General features: G+C 35.0%; 1 long non-coding RNA gene across 2 annotated transcripts in view; it reads right to left on the bottom strand.

Moving 5' to 3' along the window:
- Positions 1–22,642, bottom strand: part of LOC142230488 (uncharacterized) — a 224,281-nt gene that overhangs the window by 190,819 nt on the left and 10,820 nt on the right. For both annotated transcript variants that reach the window (XR_012720706.1, XR_012720705.1), the window contains exon 2: positions 6,534–6,962. This is a non-coding gene — a long non-coding RNA (uncharacterized LOC142230488). The remainder of the gene's footprint in view (positions 1–6,533; positions 6,963–22,642) is intronic.

Raw genomic sequence — 22,642 nt, 5'->3', positions numbered from 1 at the left:
GCAAACATGTAATGTTCCTAAACTAACACTAAATGTTTGGGACATCTATGTTAATATGTTAGAATATATTATGTTTGGGGCATGAATGTTTCATAAAAATCATATGTGTGAATGCAAACTTATATATATTTACAAATTTCGACTAAACATACATATGTTGTGATATTTTATTCAAAGCGACAGAGAGAGTATAGAGAAGGAAATAGAGATAGAAACCGGGAGAGTTGACGAAAGATATCAACATAACACAGCGAAAGAATCAAAAGAGAACAATTTCTGTGAAACCGCTTTTATGTGGTTTCGGAAAACTGATTTATGATAAGGCCAAAAATTTGATATGCTTAAGTCTAAATATTATTTAATTTGAATAAAGAGAATGGACATTCCGAACCAAGAGAATAGACATTTGAAAAACAAACAGCATACGTTTTCGCCTTGAGAGCAGCATTTTATGTATGTGTGGACATGTGTTTTGTTTATCATTTTGGCATTATGGGCACAATTTTTTTCTTGGTTCGTTAAAAGAAATCAGGGGTCTCCATAAAAATAACGAAAGGGTACTACACGGATGAAAAAGGCTGTTTTTCATATGTTTGGCTATAAACATTATATGTTTGGAACACAAATTTTTAAACACAATATTTTTGAGTGCAAGCATATAATGTTCATAAACTAGCATAACATGTTTGGGACATATATGTTAATATGTTAGAACATATTATGTTTGGGACATAAAATGTTTGTAAATATAATATGCTTGGATGCAAACATATATTAATTTAGAAATAGCCTATAAACATATATGTGTTTAGTAGCTTGGAGCGCTATTTAACAGGGAGCGATATTGAATTAAGTTGGTGGTTGTTGCTTGTTATTACAAAATTAACATTTTATTTTTCCTTGGGCAATTGATCTGTTACTTCTTTGATCCTTACAAACTGTGTGGTCCGCTGTTCGAATCCCCGTCCGGCAAAAGGTAAAATTAAAATAAAAAAAATCATACAATTGAATAATTTCTTCTACAATGTTTGTATTACAGAAAAAGGTGCTAAGAACTAAAAAATCTCGTGGAAGTGAGAAAGATGTGGGGGAATATACAATTGGGCAGAAACAACATTTTGAGCATTCAGGTCGAAAACCTATGTTGTTAGCACCTATATTACCTGTTTATTTTCATAATTCATTGTGATTGTAAATATATAAATAAATAAATAAAATTTTGAGCACAATATTGTTTGGGAGAATTTTTTTTAAGCATATAATATTTTTGGGTGCAAAATGCTTCCAAACATATTATATGTTCACATAATAACATATTGTTTTTTGGAAGACAACATTATTGAATTTGGATGCAAAAATACAAAATGTTTGGAACTTAGAGTACCCAAACATATATTGTTTAGACTAATATGCTTTCAAACATATTATATATTGGAAGAGATCAAACATATAAATGTTTGGGCAATACTCAAAATTTTATATGCTTGAAGCAAAATATGTTTGGGAGTATATGTTACAGAAGCGATTTTTTGTGAGCGTGTATACTCTTTTTAGAGTTGGGACAGTAAAATGATTAAATACCCACATTTCGAAGTTTCATTATAAAAATTTAATAAAGTATAAATATAAATGTGTAAATTAAAAAAAAAAAAGTGTTCGGTCGGAGCAGGGATTGAACCCACGACCCTTTGCATCCAAGGCAGACATGCTAACCACTGCTCCACGTGGCAAAGAAATGTATGTTTCTGTTAAATATCTACTGGTGACTATAACAGCTACGTAGTCCAGTGGATAGTGTGTTGGCTTACAAACTGTATGGAAGGTAAAATTTAAAAAAATTATAAAAGTGAATAATTTCTTCAACATTATTTGTATTACAGAAAAAGGTGCCAAGAACTAAAATATTTCGTGGAATTGAAAATTACGAGTATGTTGGGCAATAAGCACAATCGTCTTTGGGAAAAATTCTTCCAAGCATATAATATTTTTGGGCTCAAAATGCTTCCAAACATATAATATGTTCACATAAAACAAACATATTAATGTTTCGGCAGTATCCAATAATAGATGTGCTTCCTGCAAAATATGTTTGGAACATATGTTAAAGAAGCGATTTTTTTTTGAGGGTGTACAGATTTAATTACCAGAATTTCTTAGAGGGCCATTTTCCATCAGATCTGGTTGAATTTTGGTGCAATAAGTTTTGTAATAATCATGCCAAAATTGATTCGTATCGGTTCATAAGTATATGTTATATATGTAGCTTTTATATTAAATTCTTGAGCCTCTAAGTACCATGTGGAAATTGGGAGCCACCGTGGTGCAATGGTTTGCACGCCCGCCTTGCATACACAAGGTCGTGGGTTCGATTCCTGCTTCGACCGAACTCCAAAAAGTTTTTCCAAATAAAAACAAAACAAAAGAAATCTTGTGATTTGAATAAATATTTTCAAAAGATGGAAGCAGGTAAGTTAAAAACTTTTATATCGCAATTATTTTGACAAATGGCAGATTTTTTGCGGGAAACTTTGAAATCCTTATTGCCGGAGAAGGTCTGTCGTAAACTGTAAGGTAATTGACATACATTTATGACGTATTTTACCATAGGTCAAAAACGTCGTAAACCTTCGTAAAATACTTAGTTTTTGATAACAATTCGTACAGTATACGTTTTTAGAACCGTTTATTTTGTACATCTCTTAAAAAATTTTGTATTTACCAATGCCTTTTCATTATACAAAAATGTCTTTTCATTAAAAGAAAATGCTAACCTTCGAAAAATACTTTTGTTAAGTTTTTTATAACCATTTACGTGTTATTTGCTTTGAGAATGCCTTTTCCTTATAAAAATAGTAAGAAAATATAGTATTTCACATTGTCGTATTAATATCGGGGTTATTTATTTTTAAGTGGTTAGTATTTAGCATGACCACACGTTGTACATACGATTTTGGCCACAAAAATGTTCACAGATTCAACAATTTGAAAACGCGTTAGGTTAGGTGGCAACCCGATGTATCAGGCTCACTTAGACTATTCAGTCCATTGTGATACCATATTGGTGAACTTCTCTCTTGTCATTGAGTGCTGCCCGATTCCATGTTAAGCTCAATGACAAGGGACCTCCTTTTTATAGCCGAGTCCGAATGGCGTTCCACATTCCAGTGAAACCACTTAGAGAAGCTTTGAAACCCTCAGAAATGTCACCAGCATTACTGAGGTGGGATAATCCACTGCTGAAAAACTTTTGGTGTTCGGTCGAAGCAGGAATTGAACCCACGACCTTGTGTATGCAAGGCGGGCATGCTAACCATTGCACCACGGTGGCTCCATTTATTCTAGAAAAATTGCGAAATTTTGAAAATATTTCAGACAAGCGTTAGATTCCATTAAAAAATCATATAAAATTATAACAAGTATAAACGGCCGTAAGTTCGGCCAGGCCGAATCTTATGTACCCTCCACCATGGATTGCGTAGAAACTTCTACGAAAGACTGTTATACACAATCGAATTACTTGGGTTGTGGTATCTTAAATCGTTTTCTAAATTGTGAGTTAGTCCACACGTGGTATATATTAGACAAAAAGGAATGTAACTCTACAAATAATTACGAATCGATATGGACTTTTGCACGGTACGTAGGGAGCCAGAATTGAAATATGGGGGTCGCTTATATGGGGGCTATATACAACTATGAACTTGATATGGACCAATTTTTGTGTGATTGGGGATCGATTTATCTGAGGGCTATATATAACTATAGACCGATATGGACCTAGTTAGGCATGGTTGTTAACGGTCATATACTACCACAATGTACCAAATTTCAACTGACTCGGAGGAAATTTACTCCTCCAAGAGGCTCCAAAACCAAATCTCGGGATCGGTTTATATAAATAACCCCGATATTAATATTATATATATAACCCCCATATATGATTATGGACTGATATGGACCACTTTTGGCATGGTTGTTAAATATCATATACGATCACCACGTACCAAATTTCATACAGATCGGATGAATTTTGCTTCTCCACAAGGCACCGGTTTATATGGGCGCTATATATAATTATGGACTGATATGAACCAATTCATGCATGGTTGTTGGATACCATATAGTAACATCACGTACCAAATTTCAACCGAATTCGATGAATTTTGCTCTTCCAAGGGGCTCCGGAGGTCAAATCTGGGGATCGGTTTATATGGGGGCTATACATAATTATGGACCGATTTCGACCAATTTTTGCATGGGTGTTTGAGGCCATATATTAACACCACATACCAAATATCAACTGAATCAGATGAATTTTGGTCTTCCAAGAGGCTCCGGAGGTCAAATCTGGCGATCGGTTTATATGGAGCTATATATAATTATGCACCGATGTGGACCAATTTTTGCATGGTTGTTAGAGACCATATACTAACACCATGTACCAAATTTCAGCCGGATCGGATGAAATTTGCTTCTCTTAGAGGCAAGCCCCGCAAGCCAAATCGGGGGATCGGTTTATATGGGGGCTATATATAATTATTGACCGATGTAGACCAATTTTTGCATAGTTGTTAGAGACCATATACTAAGACCATGTACCAAATTTCAGCCGGATCGGATGAAAAGTCCAAACGGAGAGTCCAAACGTTGTTCTTGCCAAACTGCATTGAAATTATTTTAAATGTTCTTATTAGATCCTACCATTTATTATAATATATGCCTTCGATTCACTGTTATTTTACCGCTGGAATGCACTTGCGCAAACCTTAATAGAGGATTAAGAATTTTAGGAAAAGGAAATTGGAATGGAAAAAGATCTGAAAATGACAATGATTTTAAACTTAAATCTATAATGTTTGTTTTCGATTTGTATGGAAACCACAAAAAAGAGTTGAGAATAAATTGACACAAACACACGCCCACTTTGTGTGGATTACAAAGTTGTTATGTCATAGATACACGAAAAAAAAGCCTATTATGAACATGGTCACAAAAGTTCTTGAATTCTTTTGTAAGCATTTTATGATTGAATAAAGAATCTTTTGTGTCATTGTGAAACGATTTTTAAGACAAAAAATTATGATTGTTAATATCATGGTCTTTGAAAGGTTTATTATTTAAGTTATTTTACAAAAATAATTTCGTTATAATATTTTCTATAAACAAAAAAGAAATTAAAATTACTTATAACAGTGCAGTCAAAACTAAATAACTTGCAAATTTTTTAGCTGGGTCAGTAATAAAATTCGCCCTTATTCGCAGAAATCATAACCAAAAAAAAAAATTATTTCTGCAAAAAAAAAAACATTTTTATTCATAAAATAAATAAATTAAGTTTTGGCCTCTGTGTCTAAATCTGGAACGATTTCAACCAAATTTGGCATGCATAGTAAGAATATTCATTTTCATTGAAAATTTCGACTTTCATGTAAATCGGAATAAAACTTTGAGCTCTGTGGTCATATGGGAGTAAATTGGTTTTTGTTAGACCGGTGACTTATCAGCCCACCTGTTATATGCGGCTATACCAGAATCTGAACCGATTTCTTCCAAAACACATACTTGTGGCAAACTTGAAGGCGATTGTGTTAAAATTGCGACCTGGATTTTGATCACAAAAATGTGTATACAGACAGAAAGACGGACGGATATGTCTAAATCCTATCACGGGCCGGCCCTCAGCATTATTGCCAAAGACACCATGAGTATATCACGTCTCCTTCTGGGTGTGGCAAACATATTCACTAACTTATAATACCGTTTTCGACAATATGGAGCTGAGTACAAACATTTTTCGAGATCATAACATTCTTTGTTGATAATCATGTTCTTATAAAACAAGAACTTCTTGCATTCAAGATCGCGGGAGCCAACGTGGTGCAATGGTTAGCATGCCCGCCTTGCATACACAAGGTCGTGGGTTCGATTCCTGCTTCGACCGAACACCAAAAAATTTTTCAGCGCTGGATTATCCCACCTCAGTAATGCTGGAGACATTTCTGAGGGTTTCAAAGCTTCTCTAAGTGGTTTCACTGCAATGTGGAACGCCCTTCGGACTCGGCTATAAAAAGGAGGTCCCTTGTCATTGAGCTTAACATGGAATCGGGCAGCACTCAGTGATAAGAGAGAAGTTCACCAATGTGATATCACAATGGACTGAATAGTCTAAGTGAGCCTGATCGGCTGCCACCTAACCTAACCTAACCTAACCTAACCTAAGATCATAACATATTCGTGACGACCATTCATTTTCATTACAAACCGAACACAATGACAATAGACTTGTCTTGTAAAAGAACATAATCAATCATAAAATTTTGCTCTTCAAATGTGACCATGTTTCTTCTCGGCGTGCGTGGATTTTAATCTAGAAATTAACATAAAAATATATCTAATATTTATTTTACTTTGGACATTGATGTGAATGGTGATTATAGGCAGGATGGATTTAATGGACTGTATACTACATTCAACTTTAACTGGGGTTAATTCAAATGAACAAAAAACGTTATGTAACTAACTACGATGCTCACATTTACTGGAACTAAGTAAGCGACACATTTTTGCATTGATTTCCTGTTTTGCTGAAAATTTGATTGTTACTGCTTCCTCTTCAGACACTATGAAGGTTTTCGATTTTTTTGTTTTTAGTTTTAATAATTTCACTATTTTTGTTTTCTCGAATTACGAATTACACAAACCCGCACAGTACACACGAACGATTTTAGTTTTTAGTATTTTAACTTGGAAAGCATTCTCAATACTTGACAATTGATTGAAGATACGACCGTTTCCATTTCCTTTTTGTTTTTTTTAGTTCATCATTTAAACGTTTTGTTTTCGATTCTGTTTTCGTTTTTTATTAGATTTTTTTGTTCTACGTTTCTTTATTAATTTTCAAGTGTTGGAGATTTTTTTTGTTGCTTTATTAATTTAAACTGATTTAGATTTGCATCCACATTCTGAAAGAAAAAAAGACAATTATTTTTATTAGTACTATTGAAATTATAATTTGTTTTGTTTGTTCAACTGAACATAATTTTCGATTATTTTCCATTTACATAAATATTTTCTACGAATACATATAAATTTGTACATTAGGGTAGGTCAAGAATGGAATATTTAGATATCTTTGAATTTATTGGTAGCTAGTAAAACAAGTTTTAAATGTTAGAATTGATAACACTGGCCTAATTTTGACAATTAATACAATGTCGTGCATTAACTGTAAGTCATATGATTACCAAGATTTGGCAGTAGATGTGGTTGGTGTCGTCTGTCTCCAGTACTACCAAAGACATTGTATTGGGACAGTGTCGCACCAGCGATTTTAACCGTCGCCGACCATTTTTGCCAGTCGACGCGCAGCCGATTATGTCGAATCATCTCGACTCAAATATAGCCGCCAATTAATTAAAAATATTGATTTAAATAGAAAACAAGTATATACGGCCGTAAGTTCGGCCAGGCCGAATCTTATGTACCCTCCACCATGGATTGCGTAGAAACTTCTACTGAAAACTGTCATCCACAATCGAATTAATTGGGTTGTGGTATATTAAAATTTCTTAACATCGTTTTCTAAATTGTTAGTTAGTCCATACGTGGTATATATTAAACAGGTAAGGTTATGTATAGGTAAGTCTACAAATAATTACGAATCGATATGGACTTTTTGCACGGTACGTAGAGAGCCAGAATTGATATATGGGGGTCGCTTATATGGGGGCTATATACAATTATGAACTTGATATGGACCAATTTTTGTGTGATTGGAAATCGATTTATCTGAGGGCATGGTTGTTAACGGCCATATAATAGCTCAATGTACCAAATTTCAACTGACACGGTTGAAATTTGCTCCACCAAGAGGCTCCAAAACCACATCTCGGGATCGGTTTATATGAGGGCTATATATGATTATGAACTAATATGGACCACTTTTGGCATGGTTGTTAAATATCATATACTACCACCACGTACCAAATTTCAACCAGATCGGATGAATTTTGCATCTCCAAAAGGCACCGGAGGTCAAATCTGGGGATCGGTTTATATGAGGGTTATATATAATTATAGACTGATATGAACCAATTCCTTCATGGTTGTTGGATACCATATACTAACATCACGTACCAAATTTCAACCGAATCGGATTAATTTTGCTCTTCCAAGGGGCTCCGAAGGTCAAAAATGGGGATCGGTTTATATGGGGGCTATATATAAATATGGACCGATTTCGACCATTTTTTGCATGGGTGTTTGAGGCCATATATTAACACCACGTACAAAATATCAACTGAATCAGATGAATTTTGGTCTTTCAAGAGGCCCCGGAGGTCAAATCTGGTGATCGGTTTATATGGGGGCTATATGTTATATAATTATGCACCGATGTGGACCAATTTTTGCATGGTTGTTAGAGACCATATACTAACACCATGTACCAAATTTTAGCCGGATTGGACGAAATTTGCTTCTCATAGAGGCTCCACAAACCAAATCGGGGGATCGGTTTATATGGGGGCTATATATAATTACTGACCGATGTGGACCAATTTTTGCATGGTTGTTGGATACCATATACTACCATCATGTACCAAATTTCACCCAGATCGGATGAATTGTGCTTCTCCAAAAGGCACCAGAGGTCAAATCTGGGGATCGGTTTATATGGGGGCTATATATAATTATGGACTGATATGAACCAATTCAGGCATGGTTGTTGATACCATATACTAACATCACGTACCAAATTTCAACCGAATCGGATGAATTTTGCTCTTCCAAGGGGCTCCGGAGGTCAAATCTGGGGATCGGTTTATATGGGGCCTATATATAATTATGCACCGATGTGGACCAATTTTTGCGTAGTTGTTAAAGACCATATGCTAACACCATGTACCAAATTTGAGCCGGATCGGATGAAATTTGCTTCTCTTAGAGGATCTGCAAGCCAAATTTGGGGGTCCGTTTATATGGGGGCTATACGTAAAAGTGGACCGATATGGGGGCTATACGTAAAAGTGGACCGATATATGGGGGCTATACGTAAAAGTGGACCGATATGGTCCATTTGCAATACCATCCGACCTACATCAATAACAACTACTTGTGCCAAGTTTCAAGTCGATAGCTTGTTTCGTTCGGAAGTTAGCGTGATTTCAACAGACGGACGGACGGACATGCTCAGATCGATTCAGAGTTTCACCACGACCCGGAATATATACTTTATGGGGTCTTAGAGCAATATTTCGATGTGTTATAAACGGAATGACAAAGTTAATATACCCCCCATCCTATGGTGGAGGGTATAAAAATTAGTAATAATTATTGTATTTTTTGCCAAATTTGTGAACTTTTCACCTACAATCAATCATAAATTTTGACAAAATTTTCTATAGAAATAAAATTTTCTATAGAAATAAAATGTTAAAAAAATTTCTATAGAAATAAAATGTTGACTAGAGGTGTGCACGTGACACGAAATTGTCGTGACTCACGAAAATTTTCGTGACTCACGCGTGAGTTGTGAGTCACGCTCATGGCACCGGCGTGAGTGTGCGTGAGCGTGATTACAAACCAAAATGTCGTGCGTGAGCGTGAGTCACGAAAATATTATCTTCGTGAGTGTGCGTGAGTAAAGATTTACGCTCACGAAAATAATCCTGATCACCAACAAAAAACGCTTAAGAGTTAAATTCATTTACAATTTTAGTGACACCTGGGATGTTAAGAGTGTAATAATGCTCTCGATTTTAATAATGCTCATGTTTTCAGACGCGTCGCTAAGGTAAATTACTCAAAAAATTGTTCGTGAGTCACTAAATTTTTCGTGAGTCACGATATTTTTCGTGAGTCACGGTATTTTTCGTGAGTCACGACATTTTCGTGCGTGAATACAAATTTTCTTTTCGTGAGTGTGCGTGAGCGTGAGTCCTACCAAACAATATCGTGCGTGAGTGTGCGTGAGTAAGATTTTTCCGTCGTGAGTGTGCGTGAGCGTGAGTAAAATATTACTCACGTGCACACCTCTAATGTTGACAAACATTTCTATAGAAATAAAATTTTGACATAATTTTCTATAGAAATAAAATTTTGACAAAATTTATATAGAAATAAAATTTTGACAAAATTTTCTATAGAAATAAAATTTTGACAAAATTTTCTATAGAAATAAAATTTTGACAAAATTTCTATAGAAATAAAATTTTGACAAAATTTTCTAATGAAATAAAATTCAATATTTTTTGAACCACTTAACTTATCACAGATCCAATTATACGCGATTCGTCATTTCAATACTTTTAATTTAAGTATCAACGATATAATCGGACACTTCTAACTCGAGATATAATTTGTTTAGTGAAAAAAGAGCGAAAAACTAAAATAACGGGATATCTCAAAAACTATTCATAAAAAAATGTTAAAAAAACATTTTCGAATTCAGCAGATCAAAATACATAAGAAAAGTCATATCTCATCAAATGTACATGAAAAATTTTATTTTGTAAACTAGTGTTATTTTTGGTACGAGTGGCAACCTGATAGTAACCGGAGCCATGTTGTCAGGTGTAACGATGTATGTATCGTCAGTTTGACTGGCCAAGAAGTTAAACTGATATTTCTCATAAAAGCAAAAATGAACTAAAATTAAAGAAAATAAATAATTGGTGCAAAATTGCATTTTATATTTCGGGATAAGGTAGGTTAGGTGGCAGCCCGATGTATTAGGCTCAGTTAGAGTATTCAGTCCATTGTGATACCACAGTGGTGAACTTCTCTCTTATCACTGAGTGCTGCCCGATTCCATGTTAAGCTCAATGACAAGGGACCTCCTCGTTATAGCCGAGTCCGAACGGCGTTCCACATTGCAGTGAAACCACTTGGAGAAGCTGTGAAACACTTAGAAATGCAACCAGCATGACTGAGGTGGGATAATCCACCGCTGGAAACTTTTTGGTGTTCGTATGAAAGGCGGGCAAGCTAACCATTGCACCATGGTAGTGGTGGGATAAGGTAACCTTGTTTTGCATTTTTGCGTTTCTACGCACACAGAATTTTTGGACATACGAGCACTATTGGTATTGTTTACAGCAACTTAAGATTCATCTCGCCACGAAAATGAAATTAAACATTTGCATGCGATTATTTTTCAGTGTTTATCAATGATGAATTAAACCAAGGTCGTAGTTCACTCCAAGACGAATTTCATGAACGTCAAAAGTATATAGATCTTAATGGGGAATAAATAGAAAAACAACAACGCGATTTTCGATAATTAATATTTGGTTTTGATATTCTCGAAATATCGAAAGCAACCATATTAACCACGTCGTATTTCATTGTTACTATTTGTGGGAAGTGTATGAAAATTTTCTTCTGCTTTAGTTGGCATTGAACTTATTTGTACGGTCGTTAAAAGTTATGCTTATATTTAGTTCATAAAATTTTAGAGACATAAACAAAATTTCATTGGACTGGAGAACAAATAAAAAAGAAATTCCAATAAATACAAGTTCATATTGAGCGTTGGTTTAAAAACGGACTTTTTTCTTTGTAGATTTGGATGCATCGATTTTAAAATGGGTCTACATAAAAAATCCATTAAACTGAGGATCTCAAAAATTCTCCATTATTAATGAAATCATCTTTAAATTCTATTATATTTGGGTATGCTATTCTCAGTTTAAATTTCAAATTCGCAAACTACATATCGATGCCCAGAGTACGCTAAGTCGACTTGGCATGTTTGATGGAGTTCGCTGTTTTTTCTTCGGATTGATGTGAATTGCATCCTGTCAAAAGTTCGAATTTATTGGACATTTCTATCAAAAGTTATGGTTAATAATTTACTTAGCCTGTGACTAAAGTTTTAAAAAATGTTCAATCCAAAGAGGGCAAACGCTTTATTCGGTCTAAAGTGGTCTAAGTCATTTTTAGCCATGTTCTATTATCACTATTTTGAGTTCGTACATACTAAAAAAAATTATAAAAAATATGATTTTAAGACCGAAAATAAAGGAATTTCTATCTCATACGGATATTGAGAAACTTCAAAAAACAAAACTTTGAACTTGTTTCCGGTAAAAATCACTTTTTAGACTTAGCGTACTTTGGAATGTGGACATCGATATACAGTTTGAAAAATGAGAAAAATTCGAAAAAAAATTATGAATTTCGCAAGTCGATTTAGTGTTTAAATATAACCACAGCGATAGGCGAACACTTGTTTACATGCATTTCTTGCATTGGGAAGCTCATAATCGGTGACGGAATACTGTAATCGCTAGCTGCACGTTGCCAAATTAAAGTTTATGCCCTGTTCCTGTATATCGAACGAAAACCAGTTCGAAAGAAAGGCAGTCACTCGAATTCGAATGAATTTGGGTTTTTCTATTTTTGAAAGTTCGATTCGTTTGTATGAGAATACATTGATTATTAAAAATGAGTATTTTCAAATTTTTGGCCTGAGAATTCATTCAAATGTTAACAATGCTTTTACTTTTTTCTTGACACTTATTGTATATGTTCGTTTATTACTCGACAACAAAATATGAAGTGACTTGCCTTTCGAAATAAAAGAACAAAAATCAATTTTCTTTCGTTTGGAATACGAAAGAAAGCTTTCGTTCGATATACAGGAACAGGCCATTAATCTAATTCTTTGGCGGAAAATTGTATAGTGTTGCCATGACTTATCAACTTTTTGAACTCACCACTTGGCATTGTTGTTGCCTGGCCACGTGGAAATTATTTTTTCTTCAACTTCAATTTTAAATATTGAAGAATCATGCTATATTGACATTAAGACACTCGATAACAAAAAAGAGAAAATTTTTGCCGCCAAAGTTGGGTTATTTGATCGTCACGGAAAAATGTTTCGCCTACCGTCTATCGCTTTGGTTATACCCTTAGTCAACCATACACTCCCTCTCTGTCACCTTATTATGTTTCGTTTCCATTCTCCATTTGATTGAAACTGGACTTCAAGCTACGTGCTCTAAGTGCAATAAAACTTCAAAGTTTAATTTCTTTTCCTGAAATTAACTATCAATGGTTTCTCCATTCTAAACGACCAACCGTAATGTACATTGTGTAGTTTTTTGTATTTGTTTTCAAATATAGGAAATATAGTATGTACAAAAATATAGATACTGTTATTATTACTAATGTTGTTGTTCTTGTTGTTGCGTTGCTTTATGCTAGTAATAGTTTATGATTTTATAGGATTTTTTGTTCTCCTCATCTCTTCAAATTAACACCGAAGAGCATGAGGGGGTTCATGTAACTTAGAATAAACCAAGTTTACTCTCATGTTGTTGGTTTTGTTGTTTCGAGAGGCGCCATAAAATGCGTAAACACAAACATCGACATACACACAGGCACACTTGTGTGTAAATATAGAGCAAAGTAAATACAAAAAAAAATATATCGGCCGAATGGCCTTCCATATGGGCCTGTATGCTAGTGTATGTAAAGGAATTTTAATGGTATAGGCGTATGTGTGTGTGAGTATAGATCTACCCAGCGGCGTAAATCGAGAGCACTTTCGATTTAAAGCATTCACGGAGCCCTTATTTTAGAGGCAATAATTTTCTCATAGCATACTTGTCGAGGCCTTTTGAAATGGCTTATCTGGGACATGTGTTTAAAGACACATTTTAAAGAACTCCTAATACGCCTTGTTTGGTATTGTGAATTACAATGTGTTCTTGCAACGAGGCAAAATAAAACGATATTTAACAAGTATATACAGCAGTAAGTTCGGCCGGGCCGAATCTTAAATACCCACCACCATGAATCAAATAATATAGTTTACTTTGAAATTTCAGGGAGGTTTGATGACAGATCAAGTAGAGCAGTTCAACCAGTACATTTAAAAGATTTTATCTATGAAGACTATATCAGATTCTGGATTTATAAGAACCATTTTTGTTTGAGTTTTAGAGGAATCATTAACATCTCTTGTAAGTGTGCAAGAAAATTATAAAATAACGTCTTGATTTGAAATCTTAAATCTGTAGAAGTAAAATATGGAAATTTTACATTGAGTTTCAAGCAATTTTCATGATCAGTGCGCCTTCTACACCCTCAAGAAGTGAAGTCGGTCTATATGGAGGCATTACCAAATGGACCGATAAAAACTTAATCCGACACACGTTTTTGTGAGCCTAAAATACCAGAATATTTACAATTTCAGGCAAATTAGATAAAAACTACGGTTAAATCGGGAGATCGTTCTTATGGGGGCTATACTGAAATATGGACCGATACTCACCGTTTTCGGCACACCTCTTTATGACCTGAAAATACATCTAGATTTCCAATTGCAGGCAAATAGTATAAAAACTTCGGATTCTAGAAGCCCAAGAAGTAAAATCGGGAAATCGGTCAATATGGGGGCTATACCAAAATATGGACCGATACTCACCATTTTCGGCACACCTCTTTATGGTCCTAAAATACCTCTAGATTTCCAATTTCAGACAAATTGGGTAAAAACTACGGTTTCTATAAGCCCAAGACCCCAAATCGGGAGGTCGTTTTATATGGGTACCATACCAAAACATGGACCGATATTCACAATTTTTGGCACACGTATTTGTGGTCCTACAATACCTCTAGATTTCCAATTTCAGGCAAATAGGATAAAAACTTCGGATTCTAGAAGCCCAAGAAGTAAAATCGGGAGATCGGTCTATATGGGGGCTATACCAAAACATGGACAGATACGGAGCATTTTCGACACACCTCTTTATGGTCATAAAATACCTCTAGATTTCGAATTTCAGGCAAATTGGATAAAAACTACGATTTCTTTAAGCCCAAGACCCCAAATAGGGAGGTCGGTTTATATGGGGATTATCAAAACCTGGACCGATATAGCCCATCTTCGAACTTGACCTGCCTGCAGACAAAAGAGTTTGTGCAAAATTTCAGCACGATTGCTTCATTATTGAAGACTGTAGCGTGATTACAACAGACAGACAGACAAACAGACGGACATCGTTATATCGTCTTAGAAATTTCAAGAATATATATACTTTATATAGTCGGAAATCGATATTTCGATGTGTTACAAACGGAATGACAAACTTTTTATACCCCGGTCACCATTCTATGATGGTGGGTATAAAAAGCAACTCATTTTCTCATAGCAAGCTCTTATAATTTACGAGACATTTGAAAAGTCCTTATGCCGTAAGCCAATTTATAAGTTTTTCGACGAGTCGCAAACAATATAACGGCTTTAAAAAAACAAGTCATGTTCTCATATGCGCACTTCTTTAATCATATAGACCTTTGATAAGCCCTTATGCCGTAAGTTTATAAGTAACCTAAAGTTAAGAATAAAAATATTTTTGCACAATTTAAAGCAACACGTGCTTCTTCATTCGGGTTTGTGATTTCGTTGGAGCAAGTCGCGGTGTTTGTTTTTTTTAAGTAGCTGAAGTGTCAAATACGCGGTAAGTATATAATTTTTGACGAATATTAAATTACATTATAATAACAATTTTATAATAATTTTAGTTATTTATTTAACGGCAACTTCTACCATGAAAGCCAATGTTCTGTTCAATATGTGGAAATCAGACGTCCAATACGAAATCAGTTCCTATGAAGAAGGTGATTTATTTTTTATATTACAATTTTATATAGTACAAAATAAAATAAAAAGAATTCTGCACAAATTTTGGTTTTCTTATTTATATATGAAATTTGGAGTAGGTCCTATATAAGGTATATAAACAAGGCCTCTGAAACAGCCTTCATAACAAGGCATTAAATTGGCATTATTTTAAACTCCTATTAACAGGCCACTATATATATATGCTTCATAAAGCCTTTTGATGTATACATTAAAAAAGGCCTTATTTTATCACACATTATAAAAAAACTTATTTGAGGCAATTACTAAAAGGCCTTAAAATAATGACCTTATATTAGCCCTTATGCTGTAAGTTAAAGTCGGAGAGCTTGGCCGGCTATGACACCCTATGTAAAAAATCAATGAATATGTAATGGCAAGCCAATGTCTTGTGTCTGCAAATAAATGCCTTTTAAAAGGCCTTATGAAGAGCGATTCCCGCCGCTGGGTACTTATTAGAGTGGTATGAAAAATGTAGATAATTGCTAACATTGAGTGCTGCGGAATTCATGAGCAGGCATCTGAAATTGAGGACGTATCTGTGACAAATAGGAAATTTGTACTGTGGGCGTATTGTGAAGACGAGGTGGGCTTGGGTTCTATCCAAGTCGACCTGATGAAAACATAGGCTGTATCAACTTATTAAAGGAAACTTGCGGGCACTAAGTGGTTTTTATATCTCAAAAGGGAAACCCCTCTCGAAATATTTCCGTTCAATAATTCTATTCCTAATTTTTTGTAAGACTCTGGAGAAACTGATAGATATCCATCTTAGAACTAGGGCTGGTTGGCTCTAGTTTGCTTTTAAACCAATGAACACACAATTGTGGCCAGACATTTATGCAACTATAACAGTTGATCAAGCGATAAGAGACCTATGAATGAAGCCAGACAACCCTATGTGACACACCCAACAGAGTTCAATCGTTGACTTTTAACACGATGAAAAAAAAAAGATTTTGTCTGTCCAATGACTTGATATATACTAAATATTTTTCACAGATGTCATAGAAAACAAACAAAACAAAAAGGGCTCGATGACAAGACATTTGTATCGTGACGCTCACTTAATACCGGTATACCTGGTATACAATGGTTTGTAAAACTATTCCGAAGTACCTCCATAGAATAAGTATGCTTAAGAAATAAAATCAAAAGATCGATGAGAATTGCGGTCTCTATCGTACGCAAAGATCGATGTAATTTTTTATTCATTTTTAGTATTTTTTCATTAACATCCTTGGTTTGAAGAATGTTTCCTTTCCTCTAATGTGTTTTTTTTTTGCGTACGATAGTTAAATGGACTAAAAAAATGGGGAAAAATTATACACAAATGAAGCATAAAGATTTACTAAATTCTTCCTTCTCACAAAATAGTACATTATTTATTTAATTTTGTAAATTTTACTACAATTTTGTTCATCTTGAACTTCGTATGACACTAAAGACATTCCCAGTGGTAAAAATTCAAACCCCTTACCAAAAGATCGATTATGTTCTTGAAAAATTTGAAAGATTAAGTAAGTACGTTGTATGTAAACACACATATTGTTGACAATGCTACTACTTATACCTCAGCATTGAAAAATCGAACAGAATGTAATTCCATCAAAACTTAAACAAATAAAAGCTATTACATAGTCATCTAGTTGGTTCGTAGTGGGACAACCAGTGCTTACGACTTCCACTTACTGCGTAAGGGGTCTGTAAATAGGAATACAAACTCAAAAATTTGCTAGGCAACGTTTCTAAGCAACATTGGTTTTTGTTTGTTCGTTTTTTTCAGTTTTCTGAAAAAATTTTCTGGCATAAATACATTTTTATTGAGTTTTACATCTTTTCCAGATTATCAATTAATTTGTATTGAGTTGTACATCCTTTCCAGATATACAGCTAGACCTCGCTTTACGTCGCAGATACGTTCCAAAAAACACGACGCAAACTGAAACTCTAATTTTGTCATCCAAACTATAAAATTCTCTTCAACAAGTGAAAAAATTTATTTATGTCTAATAAATTTTCTTGAATTTGTCGAACAATATTTACTTATTTTTATGATATCGGCGTGATGTTGGCGTTTGTAATACTGTTTAGTTAAAATTTTCTAAAAATAATCTAAAATTTCTAAAAGTAACCAAAATTTTTCATTCTGGTAAAGGGTGATACGGTCAAAATTTGGTCAATATAAACTTGACGTATTTCTTTCAATTTTGCATTTAAAAAACCTGAACACCCCTCATTTTGAAGGTGTGTGTGTGTAGACTGTTGCTCCTAATTTGATTTTGGAATTCACTCTTCAGTTGTCAAAATGCCGTCCAAGCAAGAAGAGCAGCGTATCAAAATTTTGCTCGCGCATCGCGAAAACCGAGCTACTCGCACGCAAAGCTGGCAAAATCGCTAAAAGTTGGCAAATCAACCGTTACAAATGTAATTAAAGTGTTTGGGGAACGTTTGTCGACAGCCAGGAAGTCTCGATCGGGGGGAAATCGAAAACCGGAAGCCGCTGAGACGGCAAAGAGAGTTGCCGGTAGTTTCAAGCGAAACCCTAACCTCTCTCTCCGAGATGCCGCAAATAAGCTGGGTGTATCGTCTACAACCGTGCATCGAGCCAAAAAACGAGCCGGACTATCGACTTACAAGAAGGTAGTGACTCCAAATCGCGATGATAAACAAAATACGACGGCCAAAGCGCGATCCCGGAGGCTGTACACGACGATGCTGACGAAGTTTGACTGCGTGTTAATGGACGACGAAACCTACGTCAAAGCCGACTACAAGCAGCTTCCGGGAAAGGAGTTTTATACGGCAAAAGGAAGGGGAAAGGTAGCAGATATTTTCATGCACATAAAACTGTCAAAGTTCGCAAAGAAATATCTGGTTTGGCAAGCCATCTGTACGTGTGGCTTGAAAATTAGCATTTTCATAGCTTCCGGGACTGTCAACCAAGAAATTTACGTGAAAGAGTGTTTGAATAAACGTCTGCTGCCTTTCCTGAAGAAACACGGTTGTTCCGTACTGTTTTGGCCGGATTTGGCATCTTGCCATTACGGTAAAAAGGCCATGGAGTGGTACGCCGCCAACAACGTGCAGGTGGTTCCCAAGGACAAGAACCCTCCCAACACGCCAGAGCTCCGCCCAATTGAGAAATACTGGGCTATTGTCAAGCGGAACCTAAAGAAGACCAAAAAAACTGCTAAGGACGAGCAGCAGTTCAAGGCAAACTGGCTTTCTGCGGCGAAGAAGGTGGACAAGGTGGCTGTACAAAATCTGATGGCAGGTGTCAAGCGTGAGGCCCGGCAATTCGGATTTGGAAAAGCGAAAGCCTAACTGAAAATTTTTCCTGAATTTTATACTAATTGAACTTGAAAAAGAAATTTAATTTGATTTTTTAAATAAACGATTTCACCGATTTACACGCGTTTTCCCTTGACCACATTTTGACCGTATCACCCTTTAGCTTCACTGTTTTTTCAGTCGACCAATCAACTTGTTTAAAATATGTTCTGCTGGGCTTGTTGTAAGCAGAATTTTGTGCAGACCTCCTATATAATCTTACTGACTAATGCCAGGTTTAAGTTTTCAGGCAATTCACATTGAAATTGCAACAACAAAATTACAGTGGTGACGACACAGAAAGATGAGTTTTCTCTTCCGAGGAACGAAATTTTAGACAAGCAAAGTTTTCTTTTAACACTAAACAATTTTCTTTCACAGCAACTAAAAAAAAATATCTGAGACAATCGTTGAATCACTTATCTGGGGATATTCGTATTTATTTGCCCTAAAAGAAAATACTTTAAAAGAAAGGGAAATTTCGTTTGTCTAGAATTTAGTTCCGGAGAAAAATATTTTTTCTTTGGGTGTACATACGGTATAAAAATATTCTCTTTTAAATTTGGGTTTTGTGTACTTGCTTCTAGGAAGTAAATTTTAATTTTTCGTTTTTTCAGATTTTTTTCTTGATATGCTAGCAAAGGCCTTTAAAAACGAGTTAACGAAAACTTTATTTTCCAAATTCAGACTCCAGTAGAAATTATGCTATGTTTCAAGTAAAAAACCTCTTTGAAATAAAGTGTCTAAAAACATGTCCTATATTTGAATGATTTTCAAATATAGGACATTTTAAAGAATTTTTTTTTATACCCTCCATCATAGGATGGGGGTATATTAACTTTGTCATTCCGTTTGTAACACATCGAAATATTGCTCTAAGACCCCATAAAGTATATATATTCTGGGTCGTGGTGAAATTCTGAGTCGATCTAAGCATGTCCGTCCGTCCGTCCGTCTGTTGAAATCACGCTAACTTCCGAACGAAACAAGCTATCGACTTGAAACTTGGCACAAGTAGTTGTTATCGATGTAGGTCGGTATTGAAAATGGGCCATATCGGTCCACTTTTACGTATAGCCCCCATATAAAGGGACCCTCAGATTTGGCTTGTGGAGCCTCTAACAGAAGCATATTTCATCCGATCCGGCTGAAATTTGGTATATGGTGTTGGCATATGGTCTCTAACAACCATGCAAAAATTGGTCCATATCGGTCAATAATTATATATAGCCCCCATATAAACCGATCCCAAGATTTGGCTTGCGGAGCCTAAAAGAGAAGCAAATTTCATCCGATCCGGCTGAAATTTGGTACATGGTGTTGGTATATGGTCTCTAACAACCATGCAAAAATTGGTTCACATCGGTCCATAATTATATATAGCCCCCATATAAACCGATCCCCAGATTTGGCTTGCGGAGCCTCAAAGAGAAGAAAATTTCATCCGAACCGGCAGAAATTTGGTACATGATGTTGGTATATGGTCTCTAACAACCATGCAAAAATTGGTCCATATCGGTCCTTAATTATATATAGCCCCCATATAAACCGATCCCCAGATTTGGCTTGTGGAGCCTCTAAGAGAAGCATATTTCATCCGATCTGGCTGAAATTTGGTACATGGTGTTGGTATATGGTCTCTAACAATCATGCAAAAATTGGTCCACATCGGTCCATAATTATATATAGCCCCCATATAAACCGATCCCCAGATTTGGCTTGCGAAGTCTCCAAGAGAAGCAAATTTCATCCAATCCGGTTGTAATTTGTAACATGGTGTTAGTATATGATCTTTAACAACCGTGCCAGAAGTGGTCCATATCGGTCCATAATTATATATGGCCCCCATATAAAACATTCTCCAGATTTGACCTCCGGAGCCTCTTGGAGGAGAAAAATTCATCCGATCCGGTTCAAATTAGGCACGTGGTGTTAGTATATGGTCGCTAACAACCATACCAAAATTGGTCCAATCACACAAAAATTGGTCCATATCGGTTCATAATCATGGTTGCCACTAGAGCCAAAAATAATTTACCAAAATTTTATTCCTATAGAAAATTTTGTCAAAATTTTATTTCTATGGAAAATTTTGTCAAAATTTTATTTCTAGAGAAAATTTTGTTAAAATTTTATTCGGTTCATAATAAAATTTTCATCATTGTCAAAATTTTATTTCTATAGAAAATTTTGTCAAAATTTTATTTCTATAGAAAATTTTGTGCAAATTTTATTCGGTTCATAATCATGGTTGCCACTCGAGCCAAAAATAATCTACCAAGATTTAATTTCTATAGAAAATTTTGTCAAAAGTTTATTTCTATAGAAAATTTTGTTAAAATTTTATTTCTGTAGAAATTTTTGTCAAAATTTTCTTTCTATAGAAAATTTTGTCAAAATTTTTATTTCTATAGAAAATTTTGTTAAAATTTTATTTCTGTAAAAAATTTTGTCAAAATTTTATGTCTTCTTTGTCAAACTGAATTATATACGTGTTGGATCGATCTTTTTTGATTTAATATATACCACGTATGGACTTACATACAATTTAGAAGATGGTGTTAGGAGGTTTTAAGATACCTTGCCATCGGCAAACGTTACCGCAACTTAAGTAATTCGATTGTGGATGGCAGTGTTTAGATGAAGTTTCTACGCAATCCATGATGGAGGGTACATAAGCTTCGGCCTGGCCGAACTTACGGCCGTATATACTTGTTTTTTTTTTTGAATTATTAAAGTCAAGTTGACCTTAGCCCAAAAATCTTTTCTTTCATGTTATGATACCCATTTTGAAGTCAAATCACTTAATTATAAGGACAATAAGTTGAAAAGTTTATTGACTTCTGGACAATGAAAAAAAAATTATATTAGAGAATTGCGTCGTCTATGCTAAGCAAAATTTGCATTCGAATTTTAAAGACGTGAAATCTTTGACCTCACGACAATATTTTTTTCAGTGTGGTAGTTAAATGGCATGTACTGACAGTGTGCACCAATTTCATGCGGATCGGATCGTCTTATATGGGGGCTATACCTGTCTGATATAACCCATGTGCAATACCATAAAACTGATATCATTAGCAAATACTTTTGCCAAGTTTCAAGCCGACAGCATGTTTCATTCGGGAATTAGGTTTAATCCCAGCTTCAACCAATCACCAAAAAGTTGATTAACTGTGGATTATCACCTTTGACATTTCTGACAGTTTCACAGCTGGTCTAAGTGATTTGACACAGTGAAACGCCGTTCGCACTCGGCTGTAAAAATGAGGTCCTTTGTATGATTAAGCTAATCATAGAATCGACCAGCAGTCATTGATTAAAGTTCACCATTTATAATATCACAATGGACCGAATAGTCTAAGTGAACCTAAAATAACGTGCTACCACTTTACTTAACCTAACCTAGCGTGATTTCAACAGACGGACATCGGTAGATAGACTTTGTTTGAGATCAATATTTCGATTCGTTACAAACGAAATAACCCCCAAAAGAGATTGAATAAAATCAAATTATCTAATTTCTGAGATATGATGAAATATATTTTCACCAGTTTGGTGTACGAACAATTGTTTGAGACAGTGCATTCAAAAAAAAGTACTTGGATCTAAAGATTTTGACCTTCCCTAAAGGGTTTTGGTATTGATTCCGAGCCA

Source organism: Haematobia irritans, chromosome 3, assembly GCF_050003625.1.
Source record: "Haematobia irritans isolate KBUSLIRL chromosome 3, ASM5000362v1, whole genome shotgun sequence".
Lineage (NCBI taxonomy): Eukaryota > Metazoa > Arthropoda > Insecta > Diptera > Muscidae > Haematobia > Haematobia irritans.
This window is presented reverse-complemented; position numbering and strand designations above follow the sequence as displayed.